The sequence below is a fragment of the Panulirus ornatus genome, chromosome 22, assembly GCF_036320965.1.
Source record: "Panulirus ornatus isolate Po-2019 chromosome 22, ASM3632096v1, whole genome shotgun sequence".
Classification (NCBI taxonomy): Eukaryota; Metazoa; Arthropoda; class Malacostraca; order Decapoda; family Palinuridae; genus Panulirus; species Panulirus ornatus.
In genome coordinates, this window is record NC_092245.1 from 12,950,904 (window position 1) to 12,975,634 (window position 24,731).

Here is a 24,731-nt window from a genome sequence, read left to right on the forward strand (position 1 = left end):
CAGCTCACAGACCCACCGAAGGCCAACCAACAGATCAAGAGTACGTAAGTTACAGACCCTCATAGCAGCCAGAATCAGAGAGAGAGAGAGAGAGAGAGAGAGAGAGAGAGAGAGAGAGAGAGAGAGAGAGACTCAGACTCCCAAGTCTCGATGAAATCAGCTTACACACCCACAAAAGCCCCGCGACCAACGTGTACCCAAATGAGCATTTTTATGTGCCATAAATGCCAGGATCTCGACCTTTTTTTTCTTTTTTTTTTGATCAAGGTGGGAAGGTTTTTTTTTTCGAATGGCAGAGAGTATTTTATGAGGAAATAAAAAGAAAGTCAGCGTTTTAATTGGCGCATTTAGTTTTGATTGGTTCTGGGTAGGCGTTTTTATAGTTGCTTTTTTACATTTTTTTTAAAGGAAAATGGGCTCCACATTGTTATTATCCTATTAATTACAAAAAATTTGATTTGTTAAAAGATTAAGGCAGTTTTTACAAGATTTACGTAATTAGCCAATGATAAAACAAAAAAAATGTGATAACTATTCATTATAGAAATCGTGCCTAAATTATCGAATGATAACATATGGGTCTGAACTGTTGGTAGTGGACGTACATTACGAGTTGCGGCCTCTAACAGCCTGACTGAACACAGGACTAACACGACAGCTTCGGGGTTGAAGACCTTTGAAACTATTGTCATTCAGCAGTGATGATACAGCCCGATGAGGCAAGCTAGTGATGGTATAATAACAGGTTGTTGGAATGGATGATGAATGGATGATAGATACACACCATATATATATATATATATATATATATATATATATATATATATATATATATATATATATATATATATATATACACCTGGTGACCCTACAATAGTGGAGGGTATTTATTGCCTTAAAGAAAATGGTTTACTTTGTGGTTTGTGTTTGATTTTACTGCAGCGAAATGTGCTTTTCACAGATATGGGTTTCTCTTCGTTTGTGTTTGCGTTTGTTGTAAGTGGAGCAGACGTTTGTCTTTTGCGAATATGGTTTTCGTTTGTTTTTTTGGGATTCATGGTTTTCTAATCGTGTTTGTTGTGTGTATGTGGATTGCGCTGATCTGTGTGTGTGTGTGTGTGTGTGTGTGTGTGTGTGTGTGTGTGTGTGTCGGGTTGAGAGAGCTGCTGTACTGGGTCTGCTTGTGGCTACACCACTGGTGAAACGTTCTCCCCCTTGGGGGAGGCATTATACAGCAAGCAGATAGGTTAGCCAGCAGGTAGGAGCAGCAGAACACACACACACACACACACACACACACACACACACACACACACACACACACACACACACACACACCAGTCCTCAACTCCTCGTCTACCTCCACTATCCTACTCAGGGGCGACATTGCTGAAGACTTCCTCACTCCCATTAGACACTCCACACACACCACCACCACCACCTGCTTTCTGACAGCACCCGCTATGACAATGGTGTCATTCCGTCACCAGTGCCATTCGATGCATAACATGACATAACTTCAATATATGAATCTCAGGACCTTTCTCTTTTTTTAAGGGATTTCTACATCTTCAAGGTTGCGCTACGATCAGGAGCTGGGATGTTAAGGACTCGTTTGGAGTGAGAAATTTCCTGGACGAGATTGTAGTTGTTCGTCAGCTGGCCGTCATTCCCGTGTCTGGTGCGCTGAACAGTTCAGTTGCATCGTTTGCTGCTGGTGTTGTTATTGATGCCCATTACTGATGTTGCGAAGTTTCTGTTCTTGATTGATGTTGTCGTGACGTCATTATAACAGACACTGACGCTGTATCGATCGTTCTTGTGTGTCATGACCTTGCTACTCTGCTGCTGCTGCTGCTCCAAGTAGAAAGCAGGTTTGGACGATTTGATGAGCTGGTGTCCATGGAGGCTGTAGACGTCCATTTTACAGCTCATTTGTTTGACAGGTCGTTCACGGTGATGTTCATAACACGTTCGAGTCGAGACGTGTTTCATAGAACATTATACAGTCGGGTTCAGAGGATCTGTTGCCCAGCCTGCATCTCTTATCGACGGTCATGTCGTGGCTGAATTATGAAGTCAAGTTGTTTGGCGCTTCGTTTTGCATCGCCAGTCAGCTTGCAGTACCATGGTGCTGAAGTGTCTGAGGATCAAAGAAGCTTGTCTTCGTTAACGAGGTGATTGCATGGTTGTGAACGTCAGCGAGTTAGGTCGTCTGATGTTATTACGGTACAGGGCTTCATCTGATAACTTTGATTGGCTTGTACTGACATTTTCAGATTTCCTCAGCAGTTTATTAACCTCAACAGAACAGGTTTAGTCTTCCACCTTCCCATCAGTGAGGTATTCCATCTCATTAAAGACTTAAACTAATTTTTCTTCTCTTGATTCACCAAGTTTTGGCCCCTTATATTTTCTCTTTAAGGCCTGGACTAGATCTATAAGGGGTTTAATGACCTGATTGTGAAAGTTCCACTTCTGTCTTCTCTACTGGTCTGTTTCTTCAGACCCCCTTCATTCCCCCCTTTATTTAATGTTCTATTTAAGGCCTGATCTTGACTTACTGAAGCATTTGACAAAAGAAAACAAAGTGGACCTCTCCACACACCAGGTCACAGGAACCCCACAACAAACTGCCCTTGTATGTCCCTAGGGCATAAGAACATTACATGAAATTCCCCTAACATAACCCTAGGGCATGATAACCATACAGGGAACTTCCCCTAGTATGTCCCTAGGGCATGAGAACTTTGTAGGAAGGTCCTCTGATATGCCTCTTAATATATTACACTCCCAGTATGCCCCTGGTATTATTTTTTCTGATTTGCCTAAGGTGTATTAGACTCCCCTGATATATACCTCCGGTGTGTCACGCCCCTTGTATGACGTAGGTGTGCCACATCCCATGGTGTGTCACCCCTGGTATGTCATTGGTGCGCGTCGCACCCCTTCCTGTACTCTACCACCACTCCCTCTCCTGACTCGCCCTTCTGTTTCCTCCAGGATGCTTACTCCTGACCTCTCCAGGCGTGGCCAACATCCTGGAATCCACAAGTACAGGTACAGCCTTCCATGCACGACTACAGCCTTGCTTTGCTCTCTTGATCCGCATCATTTATGACGTTTAGTTTGCTCTTGTGTCTTGGTTGATTTGTCTTTTTTACTCGTAGTTTCGCATATATGTATATTTTTTTTTTGTATTGATGTTGCATTTATAAACGGATTGTCGTAGTTCATTGTTTATTAATTTATTATTAGTCAGTGTACTAGATAGTTATGTCTTCCTTCGCTTATTCTTGTCTGATCTTGCATCTCCCACCGTCCCATCTTTCTCTTTCTCTCTTATTCTGTCTTTTATCTTAAGACCGATCGTCTGAGACCCGTATCTTACTGTAGTGTTTTCACCACCTTGTCACCTCGGGTCAGAGGGCAGGAGCTGTTAATTGTAATTGCCTTGTTGAAACTTCGCGGTCGTTAACTGCGTCATTTAATCATCTGCATGATGGAAGGGGGGGAGGGGGGTCTACCGGCCGGTGAATGTTATGTGTCTTCCTTTTTTTGCACCAATTATTATCTTTCCTCAGTCCTCCATCTTCTTATCTTTATCTCTTGTTAACTCTCGTCTCTTCTCTCTCATTTTCTCATTCTTCCTTCCCCTCTTCGTATACCATTTTCTTTCACACCTCCCACTCTTTTCGTCTTCTTTTTTTATCAAATTGTCAATGTCTACCACCTTCCCTTCTTGACCCAGAAAGTAGATATTTATAAGTATCTTTGTCTTGGTTTTATTTACGTTGCCACACGTATACTTAATCTGCTCCTCACCTTGGCTACTGATCGTGTTTACACCTTCCCCACTATTTAGTCTGCCTCACCACGTCTGTCTCTGCTTGTGCATGTTGCCTTACCATCCTTCACTATGTCGTTTCTTCGTAATACTTCTTTCTCTCTCTCTCTCTCTCTCTCTCTCTCTCTCTCTCTCTCTCTCTCTCTCTCTCTCTCTCTCTCTCTCTCTCTACGCCTCTCTTCTTTCGTACTCGTCATAGCTTCTCTTCCTCATTCTCCTGACTGTGATTTCTCCCAGTCTCTCTCCTCTCTGATCTCTCTCTCTCTCTCTCTCTCTCTCTCTCTCTCTCTCTCTCTCTCTCTCTCTCTCTCTCTCTCTCTCTCTCTCTCTACGCCTCTCTTCTTTCGTACTCGTCATAGCTTCTCTTCCTCATTCTCCTGACTGTGATTTCTCCCAGTCTCTCTCCTCTCTGATCTCTCTCTCTCTCTCTCTCTCTCTCTCTCTCTCTCTCTCTCTCTCTCTCTCTCTCTCTCTCTCTCTCTCTCTTCGAAATAGTTTTGTCTTTAATATGTTTAATGTAGAATCTCCTTCCTCTTCACACCCCCTCTCTCCCCCTCTCTTTTTCTCCTCTCCCTCCCACTCCTACCCATCTACCAGCATTCCCATCCACCTACTCTCTCTCTCTCCTGCCTGCTGTACCAGCATGATCCCCTTTCTCTACAGGGCATTAGCCATCGCCACCACTGCAGCAGCGTCTGGCTCTACATTGCAGTCACGAGGAACACCAGAACATACAGAGAAGGTGGAGCGAGGGTTCCGTCTCCACCTGAGTATGTGGCACGGGTTCGCATCGCTAATGGTGTTTGGTGTTGGTTACATGTGTGTGTGTGTGTGTGTGTGTGTGTGTGTGTGTGTGTGTGTGTGTGTGTGTGGGTCTGGTATGGACGGACACAAGTGGGTTCATGTAGGTCGAGGTATACCTTGACCCTTACAGAAGCCATATCACATGTTGTTAGTGTCACTTGAGGACGAGGTACAGGTCTTTCAGCTCGACGGTACGATCCTTGAACACGAAGGTATGATCCTTGCGCAGGACGGTACAATCCTTGAGTACGACGGTACGATCCTTGAGCACGACGTGAAGACTCGGGTATTATCGTTTAACCAGAATCATCAGGGTCGTGCAATTGTATCTAAGGGTCTTGCCGTCGTGCTCAAGGGTCGTGCGGTCGTGCCCAAAGGTCGTACCGTCGTGCTCAAAGGTCGTACCGCTTTGACCACTGACGACTGCATCTCTGTCGCTGTACGGGCGCCCCCAACTTCGTAAATGCTCCTCCGTTTTTTTGTTTATTTTCCATTGCCCATCGTCGCCGCGTTGTATGATGCCTCCCTCCTTCTCCTCCTCCTCCTCCTCCTCTGGCTTCACCACAGCTCCATCTCATCCCGTCTCTGTCATTCCTTCTCCACTGACGTAGAACAACCCGTCTTTGCTGTCAACCAACGGTGCCTCCGTCTCGCACCGAAATATAAATATATATGTATATATACATATATCCCCTCCCCACCCCCTTCTCTCCCCTTTTACACCACACCCCGCCCTTATCTCCCCTCCCAGCACCACCACAGCTCCCCAGCCCGACATCAACAAGGGACCCCCTTATCACCCAGGGCTTCCCCTGAGCCTGGCTATGCATGCAGTCTGGGGGACATGTGTTGCGCCAGCTGATACACGACAAAGTTATCGCGACCTCAGCCACGTTTTCGTGTTCAGGGAAGCATTGATGACGTCACGTGGCCCGGTTCAGGAGGGAAATTAGTCGTAACGTTAATGACCCGAGTTGCCCAGAGGCGGGTCATCTCGTTATCTGGTAAACTTACTCCACGCTGGGTATCGGATGCGAGTCATGAGTTCTTCGTCACAGTGTCAGGGCTGGATAAAGAACACTTTTAATTTGTCGACTCCGTCACTCAACTATGAACCGTTGCTTACGCATGGTGAGTGGTGGTCCGCCCTCCCCTCCCACACACACACACACACACACACACACCCACCCACCAGTGAAGCATTACGTCTGGCACCGTTGGGCCTTGTTTGTGTTGCCGGGTGCTGATGGCAACCGTCGTACAGGACTGGATGGAGAAGAATTTCTTTTTCGACAGATACACGTATTTATCGATAATCTGATGATATAGATAAATATGTATACGAACAAATTCATCATCATAGACTGACAGACACACAGAACAGGCTGGAGTATCCCTCCCACTCCATTTTCTTTAAGGGGTCAAGGGTAAAGATTGAGACGAGAGACAAGGGTGTTGCGGGAGGCGGTATTTCACCATGAGTGTTTCCACCTCATAGTTTTGCACTGAGTTTGTCAGTAGTCGTAACGGCGTTACGAATGCCGTTTTGCCGTTACTGGTAGGGCGTTCGCATGAAGCATGTGTTACCAGCGAGACGTTACCGTAAATAGTACAGCTGTAATGGTATGCCTGAAATAAATGCACCTGGACGCATGCTGCAGTAAACGGGCAGTCGGACATACGCGTCTTGGGTGTCATGTTCTGGGGTGTGGGGCTGGCTGACGGCAGCTGACGCGTGTCCTACTGGTCCTGACAGTTAATTATGGAGTATTCAGCCCTTGTGTCGTAAAGAGGTCTCACATGTGCGCTGTTTCTTGCTGTCCAAATATTAATTCGTCCCACGTGCACTGTGCTGACACGTTTGCATATCGTCCCCGTAATGACTTCGACGAAATCTTTCGCTTGACATTCCCACACACACACACACACACACACACACACACACACACACACACACACACACACACACACACACACACACACACACACACACGTGTTAGGACTCTGGAGGTTGTGTTAGTTTTTTTTAGCATAGAGAGGCCCGCTTAGTCACATGGTGGTAGCAAAACGCAGAGGTAATAACAAGACCTTTTTTCTCTTTGCTGGTGGAGTTCCGAAGGTGTAATGCTGGTGCCCTCCCAGTGTTGTGGACTGTTGGATTGCGACACTGTTAGTGGCTCAGGTGATGTGGGTTACGGCCACACTGTTGAGGACAGAAGGCCTTTTGTTCGTATCCTTCTCCAGGGGCGGGGGGGGGGGGGGGGGGGATCCAAGTGTATATATATACCACTTCGATTGCGTATATATGTTGACATTCGTTATATGGATTCGTAAACAGATAAAGTATTGGAAGTGGTATAGGTACATTTTGAGTGATCTATGACATTTCAAACTTTGAAAAAGTTACTCAAATACGTTCGATTGGAAATGATGTTGTAAGATAATTGGTTCAATGTGGACTACTATGTGGCAAGGAAGGTGGACACGTGTATACGTGGTGAACACCTGGTCAGGTCTTCCGGTGGGGTCTTCACCCCCACAACCCGTCCTGGGCCCGGGCTGTTGGGTTTGGTCGTTGGTTGCCCAATCTGTTGTAAGCCCCCCAGAACCCTCAGGCCTAGCTAGCCCCGACGGCTGTGTGTGTGTGTTTGTGGTTGGCTGTGTACATGGGTGTGTGTGTGTGTGTGTTTGTGTTTGCCTGTGGTGCTGGAGAATCGTTGGCTGTCAGCGCTGACGACGTGTGTCGCGTCGTCAGCAGCCAGGACGCAGTGCAGCGCTCCAACTTGCCCTCTTTCTCGATCTCTGTATGATAGTGCTTCCCTTCTCTTTGATGTGTGGGTCTCTCTCTCTCTCTCTCTCTCTCTCTCTCTCTCTCTCTCTCTCTCTCTCTCTCTCTCTCTCTCTCTCTCTCTCTCCTGTTTTAAGATGTCGTGCCCGCTCTGGTCTCCATCCTCTTAAATGTTAAGTGCTTTGCCTTGTTCTTATATTATCTCTGTCTGTCTGTCTCTTTGTAGTCCTTATTGCATTGTGTGCTTGCTTTAGCAAGGGCGTTCTCCTCTTGCGCTTTGAGGATGGAATGGATGTTGATGTGTCGTTTGCTTGTGGTTCATTGTCGTGTAATCCTTTTTGTCGTTATTTCTCTGTACAGAAGGATTCTCGGGGTTTCATCTGTTGGGCGCCTTTCTCTCGAACTTCTCTGGAAACTTTATGAAACATGATTCGACGTTTCCTGGACAGTGGTTCAAAGTCTGTGGTTCGAGCGTACATCGAGTATTGGTTCGATGGTTCATTTGGCACCAACGCGTGTGCTCGAGGAAGTGTTCGTCACTTGACGGCGAGACCCGGTAAGAACCGAGTTTATTTTTTTTTTTTTTTGAAAACCAGGAAACACGTAGAGGTATTAGAAGCATCATGAGGAAACCTGTTGAGCTGTCGACGGTACATTAAACCATTTTGTTTTCCATGAACCCTCGTGTTGTTATCCACCGAAGCCTTGGAATTCGGATTCAAACGTGAAGCTTGAAATTCAGGAGTTGTACGTAAGATGAGGCTCTGAGATCACGAAGGAATTGTATCTTGAAAGTCAAGTAGCTTTGTCTTCATCAACTCCTGGCTACTTACCATTCTCCCATGCCATCATTAAAATGCTTTTTCTCAGCATATTTATGGAGGGAAAGATTTTTAAAACCGGAACTTAAAACTGTAAGCGCATTTTTAGGAGAGGCTGAAGTGTTTCCTGGATGAGATGCATGGGAGGGGAAGTACATGGGAAAGACCTGATGGTCCATGACGAGGTTGTGTGCTGGAGGAGAGAAGTCATGTGTGTAGATGGTAGACTGGATAGTAAAGCAGGTTTGTGGACGAGCTGGTCAATGGGATGGGAAGGAGTGTGTGTTTCACTGGGACGGAGGAGTGGAACAGGTAGCCGGGTGGGAAGGGCAGGTGGGACAAGTGAATGAAAGGTGGGAGGGGGTTTGCAGCGAGTGGGGCAGGTACTGGGGAGATAAGGCAGGTGCGACAGGACAGGTACTGGGGAGTGGAGGCGGGTGGGTAAGGTTACGGGGAGTGGAGGTGGGTGCGACTGGTAGTGGTGGGGGTGGGTGTGACAGGTAGTGTGAGGCGGGGTGGGACAATGGTGGAGGTTGGGGGTGAGGTGAGTTACTCCACCCATGACAGAAGGTAGGCAAGGGTTGGGGCGTGACGGCGCACGACAAGGTCAGACCCGTGACAGTTGGGGAGTGGTGGGAGGGAGGCTGCCTGCCTCCTGCTGCTGCTCCTTCTCCCCCTCCTCCTCTCCTCCTAGCACTGCCTCCCTCCTATTGTTCTCTTCCCCCCTCCCCTCCCCACACACACACCAGGTCTTCTCCCCTGTTGTCTCCCCCGCCGCCCCACCTTTCTTCAAGTACCCTTCCCAGGTCGTCTTGCCTGGTCAAAAGCAGACTGAGACCCGTCGGGTTCGACCTCTCCTTTCTCAGTGGATCAGAACATCTACTGATCACTTCCTCTCTCCCTTCTTCTCCCCCAACACCCACGGACACACACACATCTCTCCCCTCCTCTATCTCCCTCCCTCCTTCCTTCCCTCCCTTCCCCAGGGGGATGATCGAGTATCATGAGAGGTCTGGCGTGTACCCAGGAAACCACGGTGAGCCAGGATTGATATAAATTTTTTCTTCTTCCTCCGGCACCCCCGATGAATGGCTCCTCATCCATAGCAGGTGGGCAGCAGCAGCCTGTGTCTCCGTCACCTGCTTGCAGCAGTTTAGCGCGCCAGCACCGTGTCTGTTTCTCTGCCTGGCTGAGAGCAGAAGCCTCTGTGCTTTTGATTTTGTAGTCTGGTATAGAAGACAGTTGACGTGAATTGCGTAACTCCTCTCCCTCCTGCGGGGCGTCCTTCCCTCTCTCGCGAGTGCTCCTCTCTCTCTCTCTCTCTCTCTCTCTCTCTCTCTCTCTCTCTCTCTCTCTCTCTCTCTCTCTCTCTCTCTCTCTCTTCGTTATGGTCGTGAATTTTCTGCTTGTTTCATGGACGCCAGCTGCAGTGCCATAGTCAAGTGGGGACGCAGTGTCGAGTTGAGTAGTGCCAGATGGGGTGGAGTCTGGCGGGGAGTTATGTTGAGTGGAATAGTGTCAGATGGGGTTATTGTCGAGTGGGGGAGCTTGTGTCGTGACACTGGAACAGTGCCAGATAGGGATGGTGACAAGGCCGACTGGGAAAGTCGTGTCACTTGGACCAGTGCCAGTTCGACGGGAGAGCAAGGGCGGTTCGAGGGTCGCAAAATAAATAATCTATGGAGGGGAAAATCTAGGTAACTGGGTAAACGCCTTGGGTGTAAATATCATGGTGTCTCCACAGCGGAGGGAGCTGGCGGTGTGAATATTATTTAAATATTCAGAAACGAGGAGGAAGGGCGTTGATTGAGGGGTGGTGGTGGATGGGGGTGTTGACAGTGGAGAGGTTGGATGTGTTGAGAGACTCGTGACGGATGTTTAGGGCGATTTTCTGTATGTTGCCCGAGGGGGAGCGTCGCCCCTAGTGACCCGAGTAGAAGCTGATCATCTCGGGGTACTCCAGCGGCTTCAACATGTGTTGCCGGAAGACGTGACGCCAACTGCACCACTGTGGATTAATTGCCCTGGGGGAGGGTGGCGGGGGAGGGGGGAAGAAGAAGAAGTGGGGTGATACTTCTACACCCACCTCTTTCCTCTCTCCTCCTCCTCCTCCTCCTCCTCCTCCTCCTCCTCCTCCTCCTCCTGGACCGCCCGCCAACGCTCTCTCCAACGGCTTCTTCAAGATGGTCGAAGATGGCGTGGCGAGGTAGTGATTTTTTTTTTCTTCCTCCTGTGCTGTTGTTCCATTGAGACGGTGTTGGGGGGGGAGATGGACGGGGGTAGAGGATTGGCCGTTGGTCCTCTGGCCAGGTTACGGGTTGGTGTGGTCGAGATGGGTCTACGTAGATGGGGATGGGGGTAGGGGGTCTGTAGTTATGGGGGTGGATGGGTAGGAGATGTGTTTTAGGTGATGTGGGTGTCTAGAATGGGTGTAGGGATGTGGGGACGGAATGTGGGTGGTTTGGGATAGGTGGGTGGGACGGGGATATTGGGGCCACAGTGGGGTAGGTGCAGTACAGGTGATGGCCCGTGTGTTACGACAGACACAGACAGACGAGGAATACGAGGAAGATAGCTTCGTGGTGGCTAGGAAGTAAAATCTTAAAATGGAAGATGGTGGAAAGGAACATCTCCCTGTACACCGATGGTCTCCAAGGAGTTAAGATAGAAAGGTCTCGCTGTGTTCCTGTTGTTGTTGGTGGTGGTGGGGGAGGGGGGGGGGGAGTAAGGATTCTTGGAGGGAGGGACACGGGGGAGAAGAGAGAGAGAGAGAGAGAGAGAGAGAGAGAGAGAGAGAGAGAGAGAGAGAGAGAGAGTCAAAGGAGGAATCAGGTTTTTTTTTTTTTTTTTTTTTGGAAATTTTTCATCTGCTGCCCTGAAGGGCCCTGGCTGGGAAAGCTCCTCCTCTTCCTCCTCCTCCTCCTCCACGGGAGAGGAGGCCAGGAGGAGGTGGGTAGAGAGAGAGGCGTTGGTTGAGCCGGCTGGCTGACGCCGTCTCAGGTAAGGTGGCCACATTTCCAGGGAATTGACACATTGTGACACATTGGGCAAACCACTTGCCATTTTCATGCCTCGAGGTGGAGACAGACAGACAGACAGGTCTTCAGATCCGAGCGAATTAGCCTGATCGACCTGAGGTGTGGTAGCCCGAGTGTGTGTGAGTCGACCCCTGAGGTGGTGGTGGTAGGGGGTGTGTTGTCTCCTGAGGTGGTGGTGGTAGGGGGTGTGTTGTCTCCTGAGGTGGTGGTGGTAGGGGCTGGGGAGTAGCAGGGAGACAGGGGATACGAGAAGTAGGGGTGAGGGGGTTGGGTACTCTACATGGCCGTCTGGACAGGGTGAGGTTGGCCCTGAACACCACCCCAGGATGGCGAGGTTGGCCCTTGATGAGGAGGCGTGGGGATTGATGAGGAGGCGTAGGGGATTGATGAGGAGGCGCGGGATTTGATGGGGAGGCGTGGGGATTGATGAGGAGACGTGGGGATTCAGACGGGCTGGGGGAATATCCTACCATTTATCTTTGTAGGAGATGAGAAATATGTTTTCGAAGTGTCTTTAGAGTAAATATTCGAATACTCTCCTTTGCATGATAGACCCCAGTGTCAACTGTATGCCATGGCTGGGGAAGGGGGAGGGGGTGTTTCGAACCCCCCACGCCTCGTGAATTTTGAACAGCAAGGCCACACTGTGCACCGTGGAACAATGGAGGTCATCCATTGCGTACGTCATTTGACATCATTTCCGCCATGCATTGGCACCTGATTACCTGCCAAGGTGAACAGATTCGTCGTATTTAAGCGTTCCATTGAGAGGGAATTTTCACTCTCTCTCTCTCTCTCTCTCTCTCTCTCTCTCTCTCTCTCTCTCTCTCTCTCTCTCTCTCTCTCTCCCTCTCCCTTATAAAGGTCAAGCGTCAGAGATCAGACGGCGTAGCTGCGTGCACAGCTTTGCGCAGGTCCGGAGACAGTTTCCAGATTCACGAGTAGAAGAAAGAAAGAAAGAATTGACATTGCTGGATGTGAGGAACATTTTTCATGAAGTTTAGAAAAAGGGAAAAGAATCCACATCTCTCGAGCCTGTATATTGGCGTATGCCGTCCGTCCTGCGTGTTGAACCATTGTCTGTTACTGTGATTAACAAGTCCACTTTTGCAGTGTTGGGAAAGTGGGATTGGCGTCAGCTTCTTTGTTGAAATACGCATCTGGTATGTACGCCGTAAATGCGTACAACTGGGGGGGGGGGGGTAGTTGTAACGATGGTGTAGACACGATTGCTGTGTACGTTTGTTGTATTTCGACAACCTCTTTGAGCACGACGATGCGATCATTGAGTACGACAGTACGACCTTTGAACACGATGGTGCGAGCCTCCAATACGACGGTACGACCCTTGAACACGACGATACGATCTTTGTAGCGTAACGTAAAGTAACTTTAGATAAAGTAAGATGTTTTCTTACCATATGTTTTTTGTGTTTCAAAACTTAGAAAGGAAATGTTGGTATTTACATGCTTTACACAATATTATATTTTTGTATAGGACAGGATCATATCTTGTATAATGCAGGATCATTTCCTGTCTGATGAAGAATTGTGTATTTTATTAGTCCAGCATCATTTCCATATTGTACAGGATTTTTTCTTGTATGTTACCAACCATCTTTTCTGTTTCTTTTGTATACGACAGGATCATTTCTTGTACAGCACTGGGTCATTTCTTGTTCAGTACAGGATCATTACCAGTACTGACCTGTACTTCCCCTAATGACCTGCCTTGTTGCCTTGTGGTGTACATTTCATGATGAATATCTGAAAGTCATTCATCATTATGATATTCCCCTGAAGTCAGTGGCTTTTTATTTTTCCCCCGTTGCGTTTTCGTTTTCATTTTTGTAAGAAAACGTAAAATACTTGTCGTATTCTGGAATTTCATATTTCCTGAGTCTGTCTGAGACACGTGAGGGGAAAAAAAAAAGTAATTTGGGTAACGAGAATCTCCTTGTCCACCTGAGGAGCTTTTGGTTAATTACCTTCATTGTAATTACCTTCATTGTAATCTTCGTTCCATTGTAATTACCTTCATTGTAATCCTCGTTCCATTGTAATTACCTTCATTGTAATCCTCATTCCATTGTAATCCCCAGCCCACCACGGCATCATGGAGGAATTCATAATGTGATCCCTCAATTACTTCACGTCTGTCTGTCTGTTAGTTCGTCTGTGTCTTGTCTGTTTAAGGTCTGTCTGTCTGTTAGTTCGTCTGTGTCTGTCTGTCTGAGGTCTGTCTCTCCCTTTATCTTTAAAAAACTTATATGTTAACTTGTATAATAATTTTTTCGTGTAGATGTTACATGAATTATTATTATTATTATTATTATTATTATTATTATTATTATTATTATTATTATTATTAGTTGTAGTATTGTTATTCATTAAAGTTATTTTTTATTACTAATCATCATTATAGTTATTACTTTCCCCTACATAGGAATGTTAATGCTATGTGTTACATAATTCATAATTACTCTGTCTGATAATATCCTTGACTTTAGTGAGTAATTCGTATCTCATGAATTAATAGGTTTATGTAACATAGATAAACAGACCACGCAGACCCAGGGTCTGAGCTGTGATTAACATAATTGGATGTATCACTTGAATACACGAAGGTAGTTAGTGACTCCTGGACGTAATTACTGAACGCACCCGAGTCCTGATTATCATAATCACGTGATCTTTTGAATACTATAAACATAATGTAAATAATATAAACATAAACATTTCGCAAGTTAGTTTTATTTTCATGTTTCTTCGGGTTTATGAGAATTGTCAGATTTCGTATGAACATTGTTATATGGTAGGTTTATGTGCATGATGATAGATACGCATGATGATAGATACGCATGATGATAGATACGCATGATGATAGATACGCATGATGATAGATACGCATGATGATAGATACGCATGATGATAGATACGCATGATGATAGATACGCATGATGATAGATACGCATGATGATAGATACGCATGATGATAGATACGCATGATGATAGATACGCATGATGATAGATACGCATGATGATAGATACGCATGATGATAGATACGCATGATGATAGATATGCATGATGATAGATACGCATGATGATAGATACGCATGATGATAGATACGCATGATGATAGATACGCATGATGATAGATACGCATGATGATAGATACACATGATGATAGATACGCATGATGATAGATACGCATGATGATAGATACGCATGATGATAGATACGCATGATGATAGATACGCATGATGATAGATACGCATGATGATAGATACGCATGATGATAGATACGCATGATGATTGATATGCAAATGATGATTAACGTTAATCCTCTTGTCTTCAACAGACAAACGGTCCTCAGTGGACCTGACCAACCACTGCGGTGTGGGCGGCGGGGCCCCAGGGTCGAACCTCCGTGATCACCCCGATGGGGGTGTGGGACCCAGAGGGAGGGGCGGCGAGGAGGGGGGCCAGTCTCGGGGCGGCTCACCCACCCCCCTCTACGTCATCTACGACGAACCCAGCAACACCGTCGGGGTCAAGAGGAACAGTTTCAGAGGTGAGGTCTTGGTTGTGGGGGATGTGACGCACTACTCCCCCCGTAGAGAGGGAGAGTAAGGGGGAGTAGGAGAAGAGAGGGAGAGGGTGAATACAGGAGGAGGATAAGGCAGAGTAGAAGATAAGGGGAGGAGGAGAAGTTTATTCAAGCAGAAAGGATAGGGAAAGGGAATAGGTAATTTAAGGCAAGTATAGAGTATGTGTAAGGTAAGGTATATACGTAAGGTAAGTTTGTGTTAGGTAAGGTCTACGTAGGAGAAGGTAGGAAGAGAGAAAAGTAAAGATTTTAAGGCAAGGAAATATTAAGGTAAATAGAAAAAAAGGCCCATATGGGAAGGTAGGAGAAAGGTAAGGAAGGAAGATATTAAGGTAACGGAGGGTAAGGTAGACATTTCCTCTGCTTCTGTTGCGCCTTCACCACCGTAGTTCGTCAGCTGATTTCCCTGACACACGTAAGCCACCGTCAGCTGGCCCTTCCTGACACACGGTAGCCTCATGCATTCAGACAGACTCTTCAGCAATTTTAGGTGATGTTGCTGACGCTGAAACCACAGTTGGCAGTCTGTGTCAGCCTCCTGCACTGTTGTCAACAAGCGACATTATAGTGTGTGTGTGTGTGTGTGTGAGAGCCAGTGACGGTACAGTACATAGCCCTAACATTGGTACCTCGTGTGGTGCCAGATAGCGACGGTACACGCCGTGTGTGTGTGTGTGTGTGTGTGTGTGTTGTGTGTGTGTGTGTGTGTGTACCTCCAGTGGGTGTCAGCCAGCGAAGGTACGCAGTGAGTACCAGAAGTTCCCAATACGAGATGTTCAGTATATTTACATATATAGACTCACGCTAGACAGATTTACCGAACCAGTGATGTCTATCGCACACCGCTGGACGGTAGGGGAGAGAGAGAGAGAGAGAGAGAGAGAGAGAGAGAGAGAGAGAGAGAGAGAGAGAGAGAGAGAGAGAGAGAGAGAGGCGGGGACGGTAGGAGAGAGGGAGAGTGAGAGGCGAGGGTGTCACAGAAGACCTTCGGCCACAGTTGACGGTAAAGAGATGTGAATGGGAGTAACTCGCCATTGCCCTGCCTTGCAGACACCTGGTTTTGGGGCCAGACTCAAGACCGCATTGGCCAGTGGAGGCCGACGGTGGTTAGATTAGGTTAGGTAGTTAGTTGGTTTGATGGTTTGGAATGCAGCAGACATTTCCTTCAGCAGGAATCTTAATCTTTAGTTTCAAAATTCTTCGTACCTTTATTTTTCACTCACAAGGACTATAGCCCTCTGTCTTTTTTTATAATCTTCATTCAGTCTCTCTCTCTCTCTCTCTCTCTCTCTCTCTCTCTCTCTCTCTCTCTCTCTCTCTCTCTCTCTCTCTCTCTCTCTCTCTCTCTCTCTCTCTCTCTTGCCTCATCATTTGTTATCCTTTTCTTCTCGTATCATGTTTTTTTTTTTTTTTTTTGTCATATATTCTTCCCCTACGCCTCTCCTTTCTCCCCCTGTTCATCATTGTTCTCATGATTGATGTGCTGTTAATTGCTCGTCCAGTGGGGTTGTTCCAGCAGTTCCAGGCAGGGGTTGTTGAGATTGCCCAGTCTTCCATGAAGACTGGGAGCGTTCCAGCTGCTTCCTAATCGGCATAGAATGTACCTGACCGAGCAGGTTGTCTGACATGCAGGATATTGAGATCTTCAGCCATCAACAGCCTGGTAGGTCAGGCCTTCACCATGGAAGCTTGGATGGAGACTGAGCAGCGGGGATGGAGGAAAACCCTCCGAAATCTCCTTGAGGTACGCGTATGGTGAGGCAAACAAAGGTATATGAATGATCGTGTGGTTAGTGATTGGGTAGTTAACTTTACCGTCGGTTGGCAAAACGTTCTTAGAGCAATTTTCCATTCACCCTTACCCAAGACCTGGAATGGTCTTTCCAGGAAGACGGAGACACTGGTCGGAATACTTGAATACATTTCTTTCACGTCTGGAATTGTGTTTCCAGGGAAGACTGCCAATTCTCGGTAACAGAGCCACTGGATTCTTAGAAGCAGGAAGCTCAGACGTGCGTCTTCATTGAAGGTTCCTGGTATGGACGTAGATGGCGAGAATGATATCATGGTGAGATCCAGCGACTGCAGGAAACATGTCATGGGCGTCTGTCCTGAACTCGCTTGGAGTTCCAAGTCCCGCTGATGATCCCTGGGACGGTAGAGGACGCCTTTAGCATCGGTGACCAAAGCCAAAATAAGAGTAGAAAACGTGATAAAGGTGGTGGTGTGGTTATAGAAGTTGGAGAAAGGAAAATGGATTAAAAAAGGACGACACGAATGTGAGAAAAATCTTAAAGAAAAGATTAAACAAAGGGAGAAAAAGAGGAGAAGGAGGACTTGATTTAGGGGAGGGATTTAGGGGATGAAGGAGAACCGGGAATATATGAAGCGAGGAAAAGCTTGGGGTTTAACTTGACTGGTGACGGGAGAGAGGCCGGGCGGGAAAGGGGATTGTGATATTATGCTGGGTACCAGTGATGGGGTTGGGGGATGGTTCGCAGTGAGGACGGCTTCCAAGATTCATCTGACATGTATTCATGTATGATGGATGTGGTCATGCATGCATACTACATGTGTGTATGAATGGATATATGCATACATATATGTATCTTTGTGTTTTCTTGTGTGTGTGTGTGTGTGTGTGTGTGGAGAGAGAGAGAGAGAGAGAGAGAGAGAGAGAGAGAGAGAGAGAGAGAGAGAGAGAGAGAGAGCAGCGTTCGGTAGTGGCAAGGTAACTTAACAGAACCCTCCCCTCTCCCCGAGTGGTATACCCTGACTTGGTTAAATTCTAGCGTTTGAAGTCTTCATGGAAAACCTCATTGCGGGCTTGTGTTTGGCAACAGTTGACGTCACGACGCTACGCATGCGCAGTAGACTTCACAACATTTTAGGGTCGATCTGCGCAGTTGGGTCGATCTCGTGATGTGTCGAAGTCACTTGCGGCAGTGGCAGGGTCCATCTCGGTTATTGGGGTTCCCGCAGCAACGCATGTTACCCACCCTTGTATAGTTCCCTGGCCGCTGATTGATTCGTCTCGCTTTGAGGTCCCGAAAGTTTGAGGGTGTGGGTGGGTGATGATGGACAGAGGCTTTGGCTGGGAGGTAATAGGCTGGAGGACGAACGGGACCCGAAGTGATCGAGTGGTTGGTTTGAGTGACTTCCTCAAGGCGACCAAACTTGCTGATGACGTGACGGGTCTACGAGAGGAAACTGGGGAACAGATTCGTTCAGTTGGTCGCTTTCGACGTGCGCTGGACGGAGAGTGAGACGTGGTCAGCGATCGAGAGTGTGTGTGTGTCTGGGTGGATGAATGAATTCAGGAAATAAATGAGTAAAGAGAGTGAGTCATACGAAAGAGTTGTAGAATCGGAAAGCGCAAAAAAAGAGTGAAGGACGAAGAGTCCTTGAGCACAAGGGGTTGAGAATACAACTTTTTTCTCTCTCTCGAAATCTTTCTCGTTTTTGGAGAACTGAGAAAAATAAACTTCCTCGCGTTTCCGATAACTGTGCCAGGTATCAAAATTAGGTAAACAGATTTTACGTGTCGGAACATATATATACATGCCTTATAAACATTCTATTTTGAGGATCCTCTTTGCTATGGCGTACTAGCTGATGTAGCTGTGATTAATAGTGATGATCCTTCCACTGTAGTGATGATGATGATCTTGATGACGATATTTCGCAAGCGTCTTGAGAGACGCTGTTGTGTTTCAGTCTGTTGCGTCGTTGATGGAGATGCTTAATGTCTCGAACTTTTCATGACAGAGCGACTATCATGTTTTCGTTGGTTCTCTTGCTACAGTTTTTTCTTTTTTTTTTTCTCTTTGATGATGTTTTCTGTCTCGCCGAGACCCCAGGGCGGCAGAATTCATTTATTCAGGAGCGCCGGGTTTTCTTAGAACCTGGTCTTTGATGGTGGTGGAGGAGGTGTGGCGGCGGCGTTGGTACTGGTTGTGGTGGTGATGATGTTGGTGTGTGTGTGTGTGTGTGTGTGTGTAGGTTGATGTCTGTGGTGTTAGTGGTTGTGATTCGTGAGAGGTGAGTTGTATAGTGTGGTGGTTGTGGAGGTTGATATGGGTGGTAGTGATGGTAGCTTTCAGCTGTGGTAGTGATGGTGTCCTGAGTGGTAGGGATGGTAGCTAACAGTGGCCTTGGAAATGTGATGATCGTGATATGGTAATGATCGGATGATTGTCCGTTCTCCAACTATAGGAATTGGAGGTGATGTTTGGGGGTCTTGGTCCATAAGACTGTTCGTGTCTGTTGGTCGTCATCATTGTGTCAGTGCCAGGTATGTGATGGTGACGTATTGCTTGTGTGATGAGGTTATATTTTGGTTGTCCTATAGACATATTTTGGGCTTGAGATGAGGATATTTTACGTTTGTGTTGGAGATATTTTGTGAGCACACGATGGAGATGCTATGTTGGAGATATTTTGTGAGCACACGATGGAGATACTGTGTTGGAGATATTTTGTGAGCACACAATGGAGATGCTATGTTGGAGATATTTTGTGAGCACACGATGGAGATGCTGTGTTGGAAATATTTTGTGAGCACACAATGGAGATGCTATGTTGGAGAATTGTTGGTGATAAAGTCGTGTTGTGACCGTGACCTTCTTGCGTAGTTTATCTTGCGTTTGCATTTCTCTTTTAAACTTGTGGTTTGCTGACAGTAATGACGTGGTTTGAGGTCAGTGATGGTGGCGAGATTGGTGGCCGAGGTGGTCAGGGGTGTTGAGTGATGGGGGAGAGGTCGACAGGGGGTGATAGTGGCCAGTGGGTCGAATAATGGGAAGAGGTCGGAAGATGATTTTCATGGGTCGAATAGTGGGGAAGAGGTCGACAGACGAGGATGATCAGGATGGCCATGGTTCTTTCATGATGGTCACAGGTCAACATACTATGATTATGAAGGTCATGGAGGGTCGAGTTGTTAAGACGAAGAGCTGAACTTCTACTGAGGCTATTGACGTCATGAAAGGGGGTAGGGATGGGTAAAGGGCGGTTAATATAACCCCCTTGATGAATGGGGGTAAGGGAGGGAGTGAGCGAGGTGCGTGGCGAGCTGGTAGTGCGTTGAAGGGGTGCGGGGTGCGTCGAGTGTGGGCGACTCGCGGACAAAGTTATTGACCGTTTTGGCTCAGGTCCTCCGCCAAAGCTTGGCGCCAGACTGGCCTTTCGGTGCGGTCTCGGGCGTGCGACTTACCGCATGTGCGGTCTCTCGCTGTGGCTGACCGCATGCGGGTGTACAGACCTCCTGATCTGGCGGTCTGCGGGTCTGGCAAACTGTTTATCATTTCCGTGTCCGGATGGTGGTCATTTCCATGTCCGACTTCATCGGCTGGTGATATCCGGTCCCGTGGTCTCAAAATCCGGTCCCTTAGTATCTATATCCGGTTTCGAGTGTTCTGTATCCGGCTTTCTGGCTTCTGTGTATGGTTTAAAAGCCTCTGCATCCGAAATCTTAGCTTCTTTATTTGAATTTCTTGCTTTTGTATCCGAACTAATAATGACTACACGTAACATAAATCAAACGTGTAAACATATGGGAACATAACTCAATATACATATATATATATATATATATATATATATATATATATATATATATATATATATATATATATATATATATAATGGGTTAGTGGTAGGTTTGTGTTTGCAGATAATTCTTACCCGATGAAGTGATGGAGTTAAAACTGACCAACACTTTACACTGAAATTATATTCAGTGTCTCCTTGGTAAGACTTGTGCCTTACTTAACCTTGCCAGTGGAGTTGATTTCGGGGGCTGCTCTCTATCCTCGTAGCTAGGGCAGGCACCAGGCGTCCTCCCTTGCGACGTGTTGGTCCATCGGGCTGTATGTTGGAGCGGCCGTCATTCTTGCATAGCTAATGCACATCAAGAAGGAGTCTGGTCAGTGTCGCTGATGGAGAACTGAGAATCCTCAAGCGTTCCTGACACATCATCTCCACTGGAGCCTTTCATATCTCAGTGTCCACACACACACACACACACACACACACACACACACAGACGAGTTTAGCACTCCCTCCTGTTATTGTGGAGTGAGGTAATTACACACACTTTTCGTGGATTTGCTTCTAAATATGTCGAGGACTATCAGGTAATTATCTTTATCTCTCTCTGTGTTGCAGGTGAGTTGTGTACGAAGAAGATGAAACAGTAGCATTGCCCGTTTGTCATTGCTGATGCCATCGTCAGTGGTGGGTTGCAGGTAAGTGGCAACGGTGAGAAGGTTGCACGATGTAGTTGGCAGCACTGATTGCCGCAATGGTATTCATCTTCCCCCGTTTTCTTCATCTTTATGTATTAATTATCTTCTTCTCTTACCCTCTTCCACCAGCTCTCTATGCACAGTGTATCATCATCTTTCCGTCTTTGTTTACTTTACTTTGTATATTACCGTGTTTATTTATCTCCTCCTAATGGTTCACGTGTCTTTATTATTAATCATATTTCTATCCATCATCCCATTTGGGTTTTCTTTTCCTCTTTTTATACTTCTATCATCGCCTTTATTTTCTCTTAGTATTCTTCACCCCTTCCACCCATACAACTCCTAAGTTTCTCCCTTCCATGTCTGTGTCCTCCTCCTCCTCCTCCTCCCCCTCCTCCTCTGCCCTCTCCCCCTCCCGCTCATGCACACCCTCCCACTCTACCTAAGAGCCACTGATGACCGCGTAACTCAAGCCTTGGTTTATGTACACACACATTAGTCTGGCCCTAAATAATCAACCCTCATCTGAAAATGCTCAAGCCTTTTATATATATATATATATATATATATATATATATATATATATATATATATATATATATATATATATATATATATATACCTTTTCACTCCATGTAAATAAAGCTTGATATGGGTCTTTTGTGTGGATTGGTGGGGCAGGACAGTGGGAGGCGGGAAAGGGTTACTTGACGAGGGGGTTAGGGGAAGAGTTGTGGGTGGGGGTGTGTGTATTTGGCCAGGAGACGCGAGAGGTTGTTAGTGTTTCAGTGGGACTGGTTGGTAGGGGAGGAGGCACTTAGAAGGTAGGTGATAACTGTTTCTGAGGTACCTACCGTGTTAGATAGGCGGGAGGAAGAGAGGGAGGGAGGGGTGAGTGTGTGCTTCTGTGGCTCAAGTGAGTTTACCTTGGCTTAGGAGTGGTGCTGGAGGGTCGAGTTGTATGTATATGAATAATTTATGGTTCCCTCTCGCTACCGTTGGACAGTATATCACCCGTAAATGAAGGCTTAAAAAAATGAGTTTGTGAATAGAAAGGTGTGGTTGAAGGAGTGGCGTGGAGATTGGCAGAATGCCTACTGAAAAAAGGGAAATGGATGGTAAGAATGTATACCAGCCGTCGGGTGATTAATATACACGAGTGGAGTAAAACGTGCAGGATGACCTTGGGATAGTATATGGGCTGAATATGCCAGGTGGGATACTTATGGCAGTGGCCTAGGATCCCTACCACTAGTTAAGTCACTGATGTTACAGGACTGTAATTCCTCATTAATGTTTCTCCTGCAGGAGGGACGTTTTTGTATTTCGCCTAATCTCTTCCACAGGCCCCTGTCACTGGTCTGAACATTACAAATAACGCCGTTAACTTAATATCCGTTGTCTACAAATAGATTCATTTACGTAATCGACGAACAAATGGCCTCGTTTGCGTAACGATGTTTTACATAAGTTGCGTCGCTCGTTTGTTTTACTTAAAAAAAATAGCTCTATTTTCTGCGTCGGATCAAGAGGACACGTTCCTAGAATGATGATGACGTAGATTGTCTAGATTTGCCGAAAAACTTTGGGAAGTACGTGATCAGCATCATGTTGTTCATGTTATCGATGCATCTTAGAAAGAAAAAGAGATGGATGTTCTATCTTCTTGGTCCCTACGAACAGCTGACTGTTGGCCTGAAACCTCCTTGGTGGTGGTAAGAAGCTGAACCTGTAATTTAACGTCAATTGTGTGTTTTAAGTTCATTTTTTTTTTTCAAGACGGTTGTACCTCAAGGGACATTCCTTGCACCACTTCCGTTCCCCTTGGGATATTAGTTAGTCAACTTCTGCTCTTCAGACATTCTTTCTCCTTTCATGTCCCTCACAGGACGCAACTTGCTCCACTTCCCTTCCCCATGAGACATGACTTAGTCATCCTCTGTTCTTTAAGGGCCATACATTATTCTCCGCCGTCTGTTCCTCATGCTACTCTAAACTCCGAGATATCGATTTACAGAAAGAAAGAAATAATTACATCTCATCAGGCCTTTAACTGAGGACGAGACTTGATGGGAATTGGAATTTACATGTAAGTACGGCTTCTGAAGTCTTCTTACAGTATCACCTCGGTTTCATAAGACCGATAGTGACGATACATATTAAGAGTGTGTACCTCACGCCAGCAGATCCTGATGAGGAAAACGAGGAGACAGACGATCGTCGTCATATACAACCCGTCAGAGATATGTCTCAAGATGTGTGAGAGATTATCTTGGTTGGATGACCTCACTCACCGTGAAGACGTCAACAGAACAGTGTTTGCCTGGGTGAGAGAGAGAGAGAGAGAGAGAGAGAGAGAGAGAGAGAGAGAGAGAGAGAGAGAGAGAGAGAGAGAGAGGTCCTAGATGTTTATAAGTTGTCCAAGATGTGACGAGTTATGCCAAGATGGACCACAGATCACGAACGTCGTATGATAAAAGTGTCAGACGAGAAGAGCAGAAGTAAGATGGACCAAAGATCTGTGAAGCTGTAGATGCTAACGACTTTAGTAGCAAAGAAGAGCAACGATGATTTGCGTCAGATATCTGGAAGGATGGATCCTGAGAACTTTTTAAGAAATGAGAAGAGAAGAACCAAAACAAGACCATTTAAATGAAGCTGTGGAACCTTGCGACTTTTCAGAGGAGACGGAGCAAAGCCCAAATGTCTCTGAAATTTGGAAGGTCGAATTCTGAGAAGTTTTCAGATATGAACAGAATTAAGATCTCTCTAAAGCGCTTTAATTCTCTAGTTCTGGGATATGGCCTACTGCCATCACCCTATAAGTCCATCAGACAAGGGAGACATAATGCTTGTCGTCTCACATCATGAATTCATTTCAGAAACCTGAAATTTGACCCAAATTTCTTGACCTATATTTCATGGAGGACTGACCTGAGCACATATACAACGTGATATATGAACTATGATCTCTCTTGGGGGCCAGCGATTTACCTTCGCGTTACACTGTACTTCAGCTGTAATGACCACGTTATCTTTTACTTTATTACTACTGTGTGGTAGCCACTAGTGAATTCCAGTGTGTTTTTGTAGATTTATCGCTCCCAGCGCAGCACACTGCAGTGTGCCTAGATTATGTTACTTGTCGTTCATTCTCCGTCGTGTTGTGTGTTGCATGTGACTCTCCTTCACAGTATGCCAGAAACTATGATCTCTCCTTCCTCAGTTCCAGGGGCGAGACATTGGAGACGAATGGAACAGACTGTGAAATTGTATCACTAAAGCATATACGCTGGGAAGCTCTGGATGTATAGGTTTGAATAGAAGCGTCACCAAGCATGGATGGCTCTGAAGAGGATGTGCCTTGTATATATATATATATATATATATATTCCTATGAGTCCACGGGGAAAATGAAACACGAACAGTTCTCAAGTGCACTTTCGTGTAATAATCACATCATATATATATATTCTTTCTTTTTCTTTCAAACTATTCGCCATTTCCCGCATTAGCGAGGTAGCGTTAAGAACAGAGGACTGGGCCTTTGAGGGAATACCCTCACCTGGCC

At 46.3% G+C, this 24,731-nt stretch overlaps 1 long non-coding RNA gene across 1 annotated transcript in view; it reads left to right on the top strand.

The window, feature by feature from the left end:
• LOC139756562 (uncharacterized) overlaps window positions 1–14,740 on the top strand; it is a 69,137-nt gene extending 54,397 nt beyond the window's left edge. The window contains exons 2-3 of the long non-coding RNA XR_011714378.1: window positions 3,004–3,060; window positions 14,661–14,740. This is a non-coding gene — a long non-coding RNA (uncharacterized lncRNA). The remainder of the gene's footprint in view (window positions 1–3,003; window positions 3,061–14,660) is intronic.
• Window positions 14,741–24,731: the final 9,991 nt, after the last annotated feature.